The sequence below is a fragment of the Phoxinus phoxinus genome (assembly GCF_949152265.1).
Source record: "Phoxinus phoxinus genome assembly, chromosome: 14".
In the NCBI taxonomy this organism is placed as follows: Eukaryota; Metazoa; Chordata; class Actinopteri; order Cypriniformes; family Leuciscidae; genus Phoxinus; species Phoxinus phoxinus.
Window position 1 is genome coordinate 11,103,486 of NC_136889.1, and position 13,811 is coordinate 11,117,296.

At 44.7% G+C, this 13,811-nt stretch overlaps 1 protein-coding gene across 6 annotated transcripts in view; it reads right to left on the reverse strand.

Annotated features, from left to right (window-relative positions):
- The window catches only part of gfra1a (gdnf family receptor alpha 1a), an 85,125-nt gene that overhangs the window by 39,692 nt on the left and 31,622 nt on the right, over nt 1–13,811 (reverse strand). The window lies entirely within an intron of this gene.

Genomic DNA, 13,811 nt, shown 5'->3' on the forward strand with positions numbered 1-13,811 from the left:
GGCCCAGGGTGCGCTACTGGGACAGCATCAGGGGGAGCTGGCGGTCACTCATCGAACCATGGACTCGCTAGTCAACCAGGTCACTGAACTTACAGAGACTATTCGCAGAATGCAGACCGATCGCAACCCTGTGTCACCGGTCATCGAACGCCCCCTTGTCACTCCCGAACCACGCATCAACAACCCTCCCATTTATTCCGGTGAGCCCACAATGTGTCGTGCGTTCATGATTCAGTGTGAAGTGATTTTTTCTCTGCAACCCCTCACTTATGCCTCAGACACTGCCAGAGTGGCGTTCGTCATCTCCCTTCTTGCTGGCCGGGCCCGGGAATGGGCCACTTCTGTCTGGGCTGCAGAGGCAGAGTGCTGTGAGGACTTCTCAAGCTTCAAAGCAGAATTTGTCAAGATATTCGACCGCTCAGCGCTCGGTAAGGAGGCGTCGCGGCTGTTGGCAGCACTACGTCAGGGGAGGCGCTCCGTGGCGGACTTTGCCATCGAGTTCCGCACCCTCGCAGCTTCAAGTTCATGGAATGAAGCCGCACTGGTAGCCAGGTTTACGGAGGCACTGGAGGATGACATAAAGGATGAGGTATATGCCCACGAACTTCCTGAACACCTGGATGAACTTGTTGGCCTGGCCATCCGCTTAGACAACCGTCGGGATCTTCGTAGGAGAGCTCGGGTTCCTCCATCCTCGTCATTAGTCGACCTCGCACCTTCCTTCTCCATGTCTGCTGCTCTAGACCACCCATCCCCTCCGGAAGCTATGCAGTTGGGCAGGTACCGTTTGTCGGCAGAGGAGAAACAGAAAAGTCTGTCCAAGGGGCAATGTCTCTACTGTGGTCGACCCGGACATTTTGCTTCTTCCTGCCCGGCAAAAGCCAACGCTCGCCAGTAAACGTGGGGATACTGGCGAGCGCTACTTCCACCACCCCACCCACTGGTTCCCGCTCCATGCTTCCAGTCTCAGTCATTCATAAAGGTGCTGTCCACCAACTCTCTGCCCTCATTGATTCGGGAGCCGAAGGAAATTTTATTGATTTTTCTTGGGCCTCGAAAAGAGGCATTTCTTTTCAGTCTCTCTCTCCTATCCTTACTGCTCTCGCCTTAGATGGCAGGGAACTGACCACTATTTCTCAGACCTCTGTTCCTTTAGAGCTTATCACCTCTGGCAATCACAGAGAAGAAATAGTGTTTTTTGTTTGTCACTCACCCCTCACTCCTGTGATCCTTGGTCACCCCTGGTTAACCACTCACAATCCTCACATAAACTGGTCTGAGAGCACTATCTTATCATGGAGTCCACATTGCCATGCCCATTGTCTTGTGTCTGCCTTGTCTCCTGTCTCCTCTGTTTCTGTGTTGCAGGAGGAGCCGATTGATCTCTCCAGAGTTCCTGAGGTCTACCACGATTTGAGGGCGGTCTTCAGCCACTCCCGGGCCGCATCTCTTCCTCCGCACCGTCCCTATGATTGTGCCATCAACCTTCTTCCTGGCACTTCTCCGCCTAAGGGACGGTTGTTCTCCTTGTCCGCCCCCGAACGGGCGGCCATGGAGAAATATCTATCAGAGTCTCTGGCGGCGGAAATTATTCGTCCTTCTTCCTCTCCAGCGGGGGCGGGGTTCTTCTTCGTGAAGAAGAAGGATGGTTCCTTGCGCCCCTGCATTGATTATCGGGGGTTGAACGACATCACTGTTAAAAACAGGTACCCTCTGCCATTGATGTCGTCGGCCTTCGAGATCCTGCAGGGGGCAAGGTACTTCACGAAGCTGGACCTCCGCAACGCATACCATTTGGTTCGGATCAGGGAGGGGGACGAGTGGAAGACGGCTTTTAACACCCACACGGGGCACTTTGAGTACCGGGTTCTTCCCTTCGGTTTGACTAACGCCCCAGCCGTCTTCCAGGCGCTCGTCAACGACGTGCTGAGAGACATGATCAACAAGTTTGTCTTTGTGTATCTGGATGACATCTTGATCTTTTCTCGTTCACTCCAGGTACACATTCAGCACGTCAGACGGGTGCTGCAGCGCCTGCTGGAGAACCAACTGTTTGCTAAGGCGGAGAAGTGTTCCTTCCACAACCAGTCGGTTCCGTTCTTGGGACACATCGTCTCGGTGGAGGGGATTCGCGTGGATCCTTCTAAGGTAAGAGCCGTCTCTGACTGGCCCACACCTGGCAACCGAAAATCACTACAGAGTTTTATTGGGTTTGCTAATTTCTACCGGCGGTTTATCCGTAATTTTGGCCAGGTGGCGGCTCCTCTGACTGCATTAACCTCCACAAAGACACCGTTTTGCTGGTCCTCGTCTGCTCAGGCGGCCTTTGAACTCAAAAAGAGGTTTTCATCCGCACCTATATTAATTACTCCAGACCCTACCCGGCAGTTCGTTGTGGAGGTTGATGCGTCAGAGATAGGTGTCGGAGCGGTTCTTTCCCAGCGATCTTCCCTTGACAACAAATTGCACCCTTGTGCATACTTCTCTCACCGATTGTCTCCCACAGAACGGAACTACGACATCGGCAATCGTGAGCTGTTGGCAGTGCGGCTGGCTTTGGGGGAGTGGCGCCACTGGTTGGAGGGTGCGGCGGAGCCTTTTCTGGTTTGGACCGATCACCGGAACTTGGAGTATATCCAAACCGCCAAACGGTTGAATTCCAGACATGCTCGCTGGGCACTTTTCTTCGGTCGCTTTAATTTTACTCTGTCTTACCGGCCGGGTTCCAAAAATGTCAAGCCTGACGCGCTCTCTCGCCAGTTTCCTGTCCCAGAGGACGCAACCCCGCCAGACACCATTCTTCCTCCAGGTCGTGTGGTGGGTTCCGTCACCTGGGACATCGAGAGACGCGTCAGGCAGGCCCAGTCGGGGGCAGAGGTACCAGAGAGGGTCCCGGCGGGTCTGCTGTTCGTTCCGGAGTCGGTTCGGCCGGGGGTTCTGGAGTGGGGCCACTCGTCTAAGCTGGTCTGCCACCCAGGAGTGAGGAGAACATTGGCTTCCATCCGCCAGCGTTTCTGGTGGCCGGGCATGGGGGGGGATGTCCGTGGTTTTGTAGTAGCTTGCTCGGTCTGTGCTCAAAACAAGTCCTCTAATTCTGTTCCCGCTGGTTTGCTTCAACCTCTCCCCGTTCCATCCCGTCCCTGGTCCCACATTGCACTGGACTTTGTGTCAGGGTTACCGGAGTCCAGTGGCAATACGGTTGTCCTTACCGTAGTGGATCGCTTTTCCAAGGCGGTCCACTTCATTCCCCTTCCTAAACTCCCCTCGGCTAAAGAGACCGCCCAGAAGGTCGTTGACCACGTCTTTCGGATCCATGGTCTTCCGGAGGACGTGGTCTCCGACCGGGGGCCCCAGTTCGTCTCCCACTTCTGGAGGGAGTTCTGTCGACAGATTGGCGCTACTGCTAGTTTGTCGTCAGGATTCCATCCACAAACCAACGGCCAGACCGAGCGGGCGAACCAGGATCTCGGGAGGGCTCTCCGCTGTCTGGCCTCTCATAACCCTTCTTCCTGGTGCCAACAGCTTACGTGGGTTGAGTATGCTCACAATACCTTGCCGGTGTCGTCTACTGGGCTATCCCCGTTTTCTTGCTGTCTTGGGTATCAACCTCCTCTGTTTCCTTCACAGGGTTCCGAAGCTGCGGTTCCCTCAGTTCAGGCATTTATTAACCGATGCCTGCGGACCTGGAGGAGGGCCAGGGAAGCACTTCTAAGAACTAGGGACCGCACCAAGAGATTGGCGGACCGCCGTCGGGCTGAGGCACCCCGGTATGTTTGCGGACAAAAGGTGTGGCTCTCCACCAAGGACCTGCCTCTTAAGGTGCCATCCAAGAAGTTGGCACCGCGGTTCATTGGGCCATACCCCATTGTTAAGGTGATCAGCCCGGTGGTGGTTCGGCTTCGGCTCCCGCATCCCCTTCGTCGAGTGCACCCGGTGTTTCATGTGTCTTGTGTCAAACCTTTTATTCGTTCCCTCTCTTCGTCTCCACCTATTCCTTCAAAACCCCCCCCTCCCCCCCCCCCTTAATGGTTGAGGGTGCCCCCGCCTTCACTGTTAGGAGGATTCTGGATTCCAGGCGTCGGGGAAGAGGATACCAGTACCTGGTCGATTGGGAAGGGTACGGTCCGGAGGAAAGATGTTGGGTCCCTACCCGGGACATTCTGGACCGTTCTCTTATTGAGGAATACCATCGATCTGCTCCTCGTCCTGGGAAGCCTGGTGGCGTTCCTGGGGCGGGGGGTACTGTCAGGACTCTGGTTTGATCTTCAGCCTTTCTGCTGTTTGTCTTGTGTCTTGATTGTCAGTTTACCTCACTCTACCATCACAGCTGAATCCCATTCTAATTAGTGCTCTCACTCTCATTACTCACACACCTGTTTCTCATTTCTGCACTGATTTTCTCCACTACTTATGCTTCTCTCTTTCTTTGGTTCTCTGTCAGTGTGTCTTGGTTTCTGTCCGTTTCACCACTGTCCCCTTGCCTGAAAGTCTTGTTTTGATTGCTGCTAAACCTTGTCTGATTATTTAACCCTGTTTTGTTGTTTATTTGCCTAGTTCCTGTTCCCTGTCTTGACTCAGCTTGCTCTCCTGGTTTTTGACCCCCTGCCTGTCCTGGACTATTGCCTTGGCTTTTCCTTAAAGTTTGGTTCGCTACTGGCTTTGACCCCAGCCTGTCCATTGGATTTCGACTCTGCCTCGCCCTCTTACTTGGTGGCTCGGCTACCAATTATTTTGTATTTTGTTTTGTTTCGCTTCAATCTTTTTGACAATAAATTCCATTCTCAATTGATCTGCTCTTGGGTCCCTGTTGTCTCTGCACCTCCCTAACAATAGTACACAAATAAAGTGGACTTATTGAAAGTAATTTTGTCTTTTTATTTTTGGAGCCGAACAGCCATCATTGTATGGGAAAACATGTAAGATTATTATTTGAAATGTTAATTTTTTGTTCCATAGAAAAATAAAATCATACACGTTTGAAGCAACACGAGAGTGAGTAAATGATGGCAGGATTTTAATTTGTGTGCGTGAACTATCTTGTTATTAAGTAAAAAATAAAAGCTTGCACATCCTAGCAGGGTTTTTCCCCTCCCTTTATAATACTATAGTTCTAAGGCCTGTTTCTCTAGGCAAAACAATGTCCTCATATGACGCTTAAGGTTTACAATACATGTCATTCAACTAGAATGATTCAGAACAGCTGTGGATTATTTACCAAATAACCTTGCGGACCACAAGTATAAACAAGCCCTGACTCACTGCCCCAGAGTGGGTCTTCGAAATTAAATTTGGTTGATGCCACTGTGAACTGGATATGGAACAATACAGATTGTTTTATTTAAAAGCCAAAAACAACCGTCGATTGACCTTGATGTGCCAATCTAGTCTTATACTGTCAATCACATTGCGGGCTGCCCTTCAATGAAGCATTCAGCCTCACTTGCCAATTTTCAACAACCCAAAAAAGACAGTAGCCCTCTGGGTGTTTACGGTCTAGCCTCAGAGCCTAGGATAATAGAGAGGCTAATTGGGGAAGAAGTTCATCTACGGACTGCTAAAATAGTGGTGAGGGGAGAAAATTTAGAAACAAAAATGAAAAGAAAAGACCACAGTGGATGGGAAGAGACAGTAGAAACAAAAAGGACTAGACCTATGTGCACAGAGGGGATTAAAAGAGAACATGAGAAACGTGAATGAGTAAGTACTGTATGTAAAAAATAATGACAATCATGTATCATAGACGATATATGCATGTGTGAGAGTGAATGTGTGCAACTCAGTCTTTCTGTTAAGCTGATAACGGCATTACCGCGTGCATTTTAAATTCATAGTGCTTAATGTTACGAGACCTCTTAATCCGCAGAAAATCAATGCCTAATAACCTATGAAAATGTACATTTGCTCTTTTACTATTGCCAGAGGCCCAGTCACACACCCCGGGGGGCCTTTTTTCAATTCCCCCGCATTAGCAGTAAAAACCATAAACCACCATTAACGACGGAGGATTTGTGTAAAGCAGTGAGGGGCTGGTCTGTGCTCATGCCATTTGGGACAGAGATCAGCTCCAGGAATGATGTGTGCGTGATAGAGACAGAGAGGGAACGTCTCGCACAGGTCTCATGGATATTAAAAATCAAGATGAGAGGAGCTGGAAGAAAGTGGGTTTACCATGTGAACGGAAAGAAGACAAAAATAATGTTAAAGGGTTAGTTTGTCCATTTAAGACATGAGGTTGTATGCAATCCTTACCAGCACTATAGTGCATACACACAGACCCACTCGGTGGTCACCTCCCTGGTCAGAGTTCTGGCCGCTGGAAGTTTTTCAAGAAAGTAGTCCTGGTTAGTTTCCGGGGCCACAAAACTGTGCGTTTTTACGTTCATTTTTTTTTTGCGTTTCAAAGCTTGATTAATTTACATCACAAAAAACACGGCGTACAAAATTCATACCTCAGTTTTAATCGGCACTATTTTCTTTCCATTTCTATCAATCCGCGCTGCTGTCAACGTCAACAGTGCGCACGTTCCGATCAGCTGTTGATAGCGCGACTCGCTGACAACATGTCTGACTGATTTTAGCACAATGTCAGACGGAACAGATGATGATGAAAATAATTTTAGCACAACGCCAAAGGGATCCCTTTATGAACCGGAGTATACCGATGCCGAACTTCACTCAATTGTGTGTGTGTTCAATCAAATAGTTTTCTCAGCAAATTGTACCTATATCCCTATATACTGTTTTTATATTAGACTTCTTTTCACGTGATTTCCACTGGAGTCTAAATATCAGCTTGTTTACCGTACAGTTTAGACATGGGATCATAAAGTTAGTAGCCTAGGCCATATAGAGCTTACCTGTGTTGGTAGCCTACAGCAAAACTCTTTAAGATTGTTTTTTTTCCTTTTCCTCCTTGGTCTTCGCTGAAGTGAGCACAGCACACACGAAAATCCTTGATTCGGGATATTTTTGCTCCCGCAGAGTAGCCGATGGCAAACAGCCAAAGCTGTCTCGTAGCTAACGTTATATCCGAAACAGGAAAACGATGGAATCTGAACGGTGATCCCGGCACATTCTTGTGGTCACAACCTGGGAATTTACAAGTTCGCACCATTGTTAATTTTCTACTTTTTACGTCGTTGTCATTCGATTGTGTAAACACATGGAACAGCTGATCCGAACGTGCGCACTGTTGACGTTGACAGCAGCGCGGATTGATAGAAATGGAAAGAAAATAGTGCCGATTAAAACTGAGGTATGAATTTTGTACGGCGTGTTTTTTGTGATGTAAATTAATCAAGCTTTGAAACGCAAAAACAATTTTCACGTAAAAACGCACAGTTTTGTGGCCCCGGAAACTAACTAGGACTACTTTCTTGAAAAACTTCCAGCGGCCAGAACTCTGACCAGGGAGGTGACCACCGAGTGGGTCTGTGTGTATGCACTATAGTGCTGGTAAGGATTGCATACAACCTCATGTCTTAAATGGGCGAACTAACCCTTTAATGTTATAATGTCACCTTTACATTAATATGATAAACAAATAAAAATACGTAGCCTATATCATGGTATGAAGTTGATAACAGTGGCATGCTCTATAATGGCAAGAAAAAAAGTACTGTGACACTTTCTAGTCATCAAATGTAGAACAGGTTCATAATGTAAAGAATCACAATTGTTGGTTAAATTAAGTGATGTTAATTCTTGCAGATGACACCTTGATATTTTAAATAGGCTAATATAAATTTAGTTTGACTTAAAGTTGTGATGTAACAGCGATATTGCTGATTGAATGGAGGCAGATCTATATTTGGCTCGATCCATTTGTCCTCGGAAGTGGGAAACCTAGTACCCAGTAGGAACTTTTCACTGGAATGCCCCCTCAAGTTGGAGTTGCGACTGGGAAACTCAGGGGAAGCAAACTACCCCGACTTCAGAATCTAATATGGCTTCTCAGCGCATCAACCGTAGTGAAACAGTGGTAATATATTGTTTATTAGGTTTAGCACTTCTGTATGACTGTGTCTCAATAAATTTAGTGGTTCACATTACTATCCAACCTATATTTGTGGAAATGATACTTCGGGATTATCTGTGCACAATACAGCTTTTTTTATGCGTTTGTATTCCGAAAGAGTAAGTACAACAACGGTTTGCCTGGACAAGTCCATCTTAGTTTTCTGACCCGTTTACTGAAGTGCGGTCAACTCAGGTGAGACGTCAGTCCCAGCTATAACATCCATCTTTCCAGGTAAAAGGAATGCAGCATAAGCTGGCAGTGGATTGTATGAAAGGAGTGAGGTTTAAACTCACTAAATAATTGGAGAAGTCAGGCAAACGTACCAGAGTGAAGTCTGTCGTTTCACCGGTCGTTCAAGTTGACATTTTGATAACAAAAAAAAAAACACAATACGATCTATAACATGCATTTACAAAATAGATGACATTTTAAAGTGCCCCTATTAGGCTTTTTCGGATATTACCCTTCATGTAGAGTGCAATGTAGATGTTTGTGAATGTAAAAGGTTTAAAAAGTTTGAAAGATCAAAGTGCACGATAAATAGGGTTATTGTCTACCAAAAGACAGAACTGATTCTTAACTGCCTGAAACGAGGCATCAGAAATTCCAGTCTTGCATCCTAAACAAAGGTTTGTAAGAAATGTGCATAATGCCAGCCTATGGTCTTCATTGGCCGTCTATACAAACAATGTCTACAATATCTGTAGTTGTAGCTGAGACCTGAAAGAGTTTGGTTCGAGTTGTTGACAAATCGAAAAGAAGCAGTTTTCCGCGCTGCAATAGCAAATCCACTCTGCATGCAATTCCAAACAATGAAGACGCGACTTGCATTTATATGGTAAAACCGCCGCCTTCGCTGTTTGTATCGCTGTGAAAACAATTGCTAAAGAAGCCTCTAGAGCTGAAATTCAGATATGGTAATGCACACTTCGTTTCTGACATACACTGTAAGCACTAGACCAATCACAACTAGGGGTGGGAATCACAGGGTACCTCACGATCTGATACATAGCTCACACAATACCGATAATATCACGATACAGCAATACTGAGATAATCGATATAATCAAGATAATCCTGGGAACATCTCATTGTTAACCAGCTTCCTTAAAATAAATCTGGAAATAGTGTTGTCAAAGGTAGAGACTTTTAATTTATACGAATATATGAATTCGCTGATAGATGCCTGCTTTTCCAAACGCTCCCGTGTGCATCTGTGTAAGCGCTCGGTGAAGAGCGTCAAAGATGTACAACATGTTTGTCCCATCAATGGTATAAAAGCCTAAGTGCGTCCAGACTTTGAACTTAAACGTGGCTGCATGGGGCATCTATTATTTTTCTCACACTGCTGTCGCCATCCCGTTCAATACCCTTTTTTCTTAGGCTTAACTTATGTTCATGTTTCCCTCATTCATGTGTTGAGCACCACCTCGAGGAGCCATGAAGTAGCGATGATTGGAGCAGGGAAATCTTTTTAGATCACCATATTTTTTAATTAAAATATAAATATTTGGCACCAGCATATCGATTCTCGTATCGCACGGAGAAGGGCAACGATATATCGCCCTATTAAAATTTTTGTCCCACCCCTAATCACAACAGACTGGGCCATCTGACCAATAAAATCATAGTATGCTTTCGGGAAGGAGGGTTTTAGAGAGACAGAATCCTTGATCGAACCGTTTCAGACACGCACTGTGAGAAAAGAGGTGATGCTGCAATGTACAGTATATTATGAAAAATGTAAGTGTTTTTTGATCATGGATGCATGTAAATCTATTGCAGGAGACCTCCAAAACAATATTAGGAACCTTTAAAATATTGTCCCAACGTGTTTTAGGAGATTCTCTAAATACCATGTTTTTAGGACCACAGTATGTTTGGTCTGCCTGTGTCTGTTGAGGATTTTTAAATTACATTTTGAGTGCTGGCTTGTTTGTTGGTATGCTTGCATGACCGTAAATGTGTTTTTGAAAAAGCCTGTGTGTATGAGCTTGTGTAATTGTGTTGTCTCCGACTGTCAGCTCCACTAAGCCCCAAACCCCCCTATACCCACCCCCCAGCACACGGCTGACCTGTTTCCATATAAACAAAGGATGCTGGAGGCACAATGCTGAACGGCGGGGCTAAAGCTTAGGCATCCTGAGGATGGACGCCTCCGAGGCTTAGGGTCCCTCATCTCCCAGCGACAGAGCTACCAGACCCAGCCGGCCATCCTCCCTGCCACCCGACTATAATTACCCGGCAGAAATGCATGTACGTGCTCACCGCCTGCAGGGCTGATCTCCAGCTGCCGTGATATTAACTCCATCAGGTCTTGTGCTGAAAAGAGCTTTATCCCTCAGCTCTCAGGAGAAGCTCGGCACAGCCATCCCTTAATAACATACATAACTTCTCTCAAGCACAACTTCTTCTCCATGTCCCTGACAACTGAAATACCGCTCATGAGAGGAGAAAGAAATCGATGTCCTTATCTTCTGCTGCCTGTGTATAAAGCATGGAGAGGTTATTAAGAATGTGTGGGAGGAGAATATAGGAAAGAAAGAGATGGAAACTATTAATGCACTGCAAAATTTTCTCAGTATTTTGTCAGTGTTTTCGTATTAATTTTCAAGAAAAATATAAACATCCTTTAAACAAGATAAATTTACTTGACAAACAAAAAATGGTTAAGATATTGATTGTTCTTGTTCTTAGCATTTTTCCAGTTTTAAGCTCAATACTTTTACCAAATTGTTAGAGTTTGACTGCTTGAGTGGAGCTGATGAGGGTAAATGATGGCAGATGGGGATGATTGTGAAGTGTGTGCAGGTGTGAGCCAGAAGGGATTATGGGAAATGTAGTGCGGAGGTGACCGATGATGGTGAAGTGACTGGACTGGTGACTGAAGAGGTGACGACTGGTGAATGAGGATTCCAATAGTATTTTTGTCACATTTCAACTTAAAAAATATTTTAAATGTAAAATATAAAAAACGTATAAACTTTTGTAACTAGTTTACTTACAACTAGTTGTAAGTAACTCACTCAAAATAATGATACCACGGCAAAAATATATTCAGGTACATCATCATTGAAGAAAAAAAAGACACCAAGACCTTAATGTCACCAAGACCTACAAGCATAACATCTTTAAATGATTAATGAATGAGCCGTCATATAATGATGTGGCTATGAAGACTCCTGTTTCTGGTTAACAACATGCTATTAATCTTTCCCCCTGCTGAGCAGATATCACAAGGTTATTAGCCGAGTGCCCTTTCATGGACAACCCCCAAAAAGGTGTTGCAGATGCACATTAACAGTTATGACAGCCAATAGTCGGTTCATCGGGGCACATTTAACACCATACAACATTACCTGAACATATCTACTTAAAGCATTGTATCACTACCAAACAACATATGCAAATAATATGGAAATTAATTCAAAGGCATAACTCCACCAACATGGTATATGTGGGTGTATGAAATGAACATGCTGAAGTGTAAATATATCTGTTTGTCTGGGGATGCGCCACAGTATCCACACATGCAATTACTCTTTTTTTTATTGTGTGTGGTTCAGGTATACCCTATATTATGGGTACAAAGTGAAAAATGTTGCCACAAAGATGGCAATATCCAAAATACGTTTCCTTGTGGGGACATTTTTAGTTTTCTGTGATGTGTAGGGTTAGGGGAAAATATACGGTTTGTACAATATAAAAGTCATTATGTCTATGAATTGTGATTGTGTGTGTGTGTGTGTGTGTGTGTGTGGGCATCAAAAGTCTATAATTCTGCATCTGTTGCTTGTGTAAAGCTCTCATTAAAGCTATGCCCATTGGGAGATCAATCTTTGTTGCCCTATTGATCGGCATCTAGATGCAAGGCGGCTGAATGGCAGTGAGGGATTTCTGTGACTTACAATCCTTATGATGTGCAAAGTGTGAGTGCATGTTTCAGAGGGAAAACAGAACTGCAGGACAGAATGCAAACTGATCGGATGAAACGTTACTCTGAACAGCTTACACACCAGCGCTTTAGTGGAATTATTCGACAGGCTAAACAAACAGCCACAGTTTAAGTCATTCTCTCAACAACTCATCTCCTTCTAATTTCAAACAACAAACCTCTCAGCAGACCCATGGTTATCAGTCCCTACAGACTTAACGTCCACCTCAAAACTGATTTCTCTCGCTATCTCACAGCTGCTTAGAGGCTCTCAACATTCATCTCACCACCTAATTCTGCAAGGAAAAGAGACCCAGATGACATTTTCCCACCAGTTAGCCACCATGCCCTCGCAATAGTCCTGAATTGTTCCTTCAAATAAGCACAAGGATTGTGATGTTGCTGAGGTAAATGTCTCATAGAGTGGAATACTCAAGTGTGTTCAGCTGCAGCAACATACAAAACAGGCGGACATAAAAAAGGTATTAGAAATGCACAAAAACAACCAGACTATACACATTTAACATTTGTAGTAAGAATATTTTAAGAATCTTTTATGGTCATTAAGGCTGGATTAATTTGATCAAAAATTAATTGAATTATAATTACAATTTAAAATGTAAATGATTAAATTATGTATATTACAGTGGACGGACTGTGGCTGATACATGGGCACACTGACATTACAATTGCATTCATTCACAATCCAATTTTAGATAATTCAGGAAACCGATTTCAATATTTGTATAAAGTAGTTCATTATACTATTTTCTAGTCATGGCACGACATTTGTGATGGTACAGTGAGTGTTGTGCATCAGCCTGAGAGTGTTTTTTTTTCTGTGTGAGTTAAGCCAACAGCAGATGGTGAATGGACACATGACCCACCATCCTCATTCAACCAGCACTGGTTCAGAAGGAAGAACAGGTGCGTCGTCTGATACAGTCCCCCCTGAAACCTGAACTCGTACTTTCATTCCCCCTCTCACATTCACATGGCCTGTCTGCTGCTATGCTTCACGGCAGACTTTTCCAATTAGTCTCACCCGTGTAACCCTGGTGTCACATGAGACGGCATATGGGCCATTGTACTTATAAAACTCAATCTGAAATGAGACACTGCACTGAATCAAATCCCAGTTGTGGCAAAATCATTTAAGCCCTGAATAGATGGAAAAATGACACGGACATAGATGAACATGAGAATGCGTCAATCAATTAGTGACCAATTCCTAAAGTAATTCCATTTTTTAATCAGCCCTACAAACAATTATGACCTATGCAAGAGTGAATTCTGTTTACTGCTTAATACACTAAGCTGTAAGCTGTACTGTACCAACTAACTCAGGGCAGGAGGGACTAAATTTCGCTAAGTGGAAAACCACACACACACACACACACACACACACACACACACACACACACACACACACACACACACACACACACACACACACACACACACACACACACACACACACACACACACACACACACACACACACACACACACACACACACACACACACACACACACACACACACAAAGTGTTGAAAAGTTTGGGGTCAGGAAGGTTATTTTACTTTTTTCAAAATCTGTAACACTTTATTTCTATGTGTAGGCTATATGTATAGTATTGACTGAAATTATGCATAATTACATGCAACTAACCCTAAACCAAGCTCGAACCTATAGTAAATACATGTAGTTAATTCATACTCGGTACTTAAATGTATAATTATCTACTAAATCTACTATTCTAATATAAAATACTTGCATTAGGCAATGATGCATTCAATTCAATTAAAAACAATGACAGTAAGGACATTAAGAATGTTGCAAAAAAATATTTCAAAT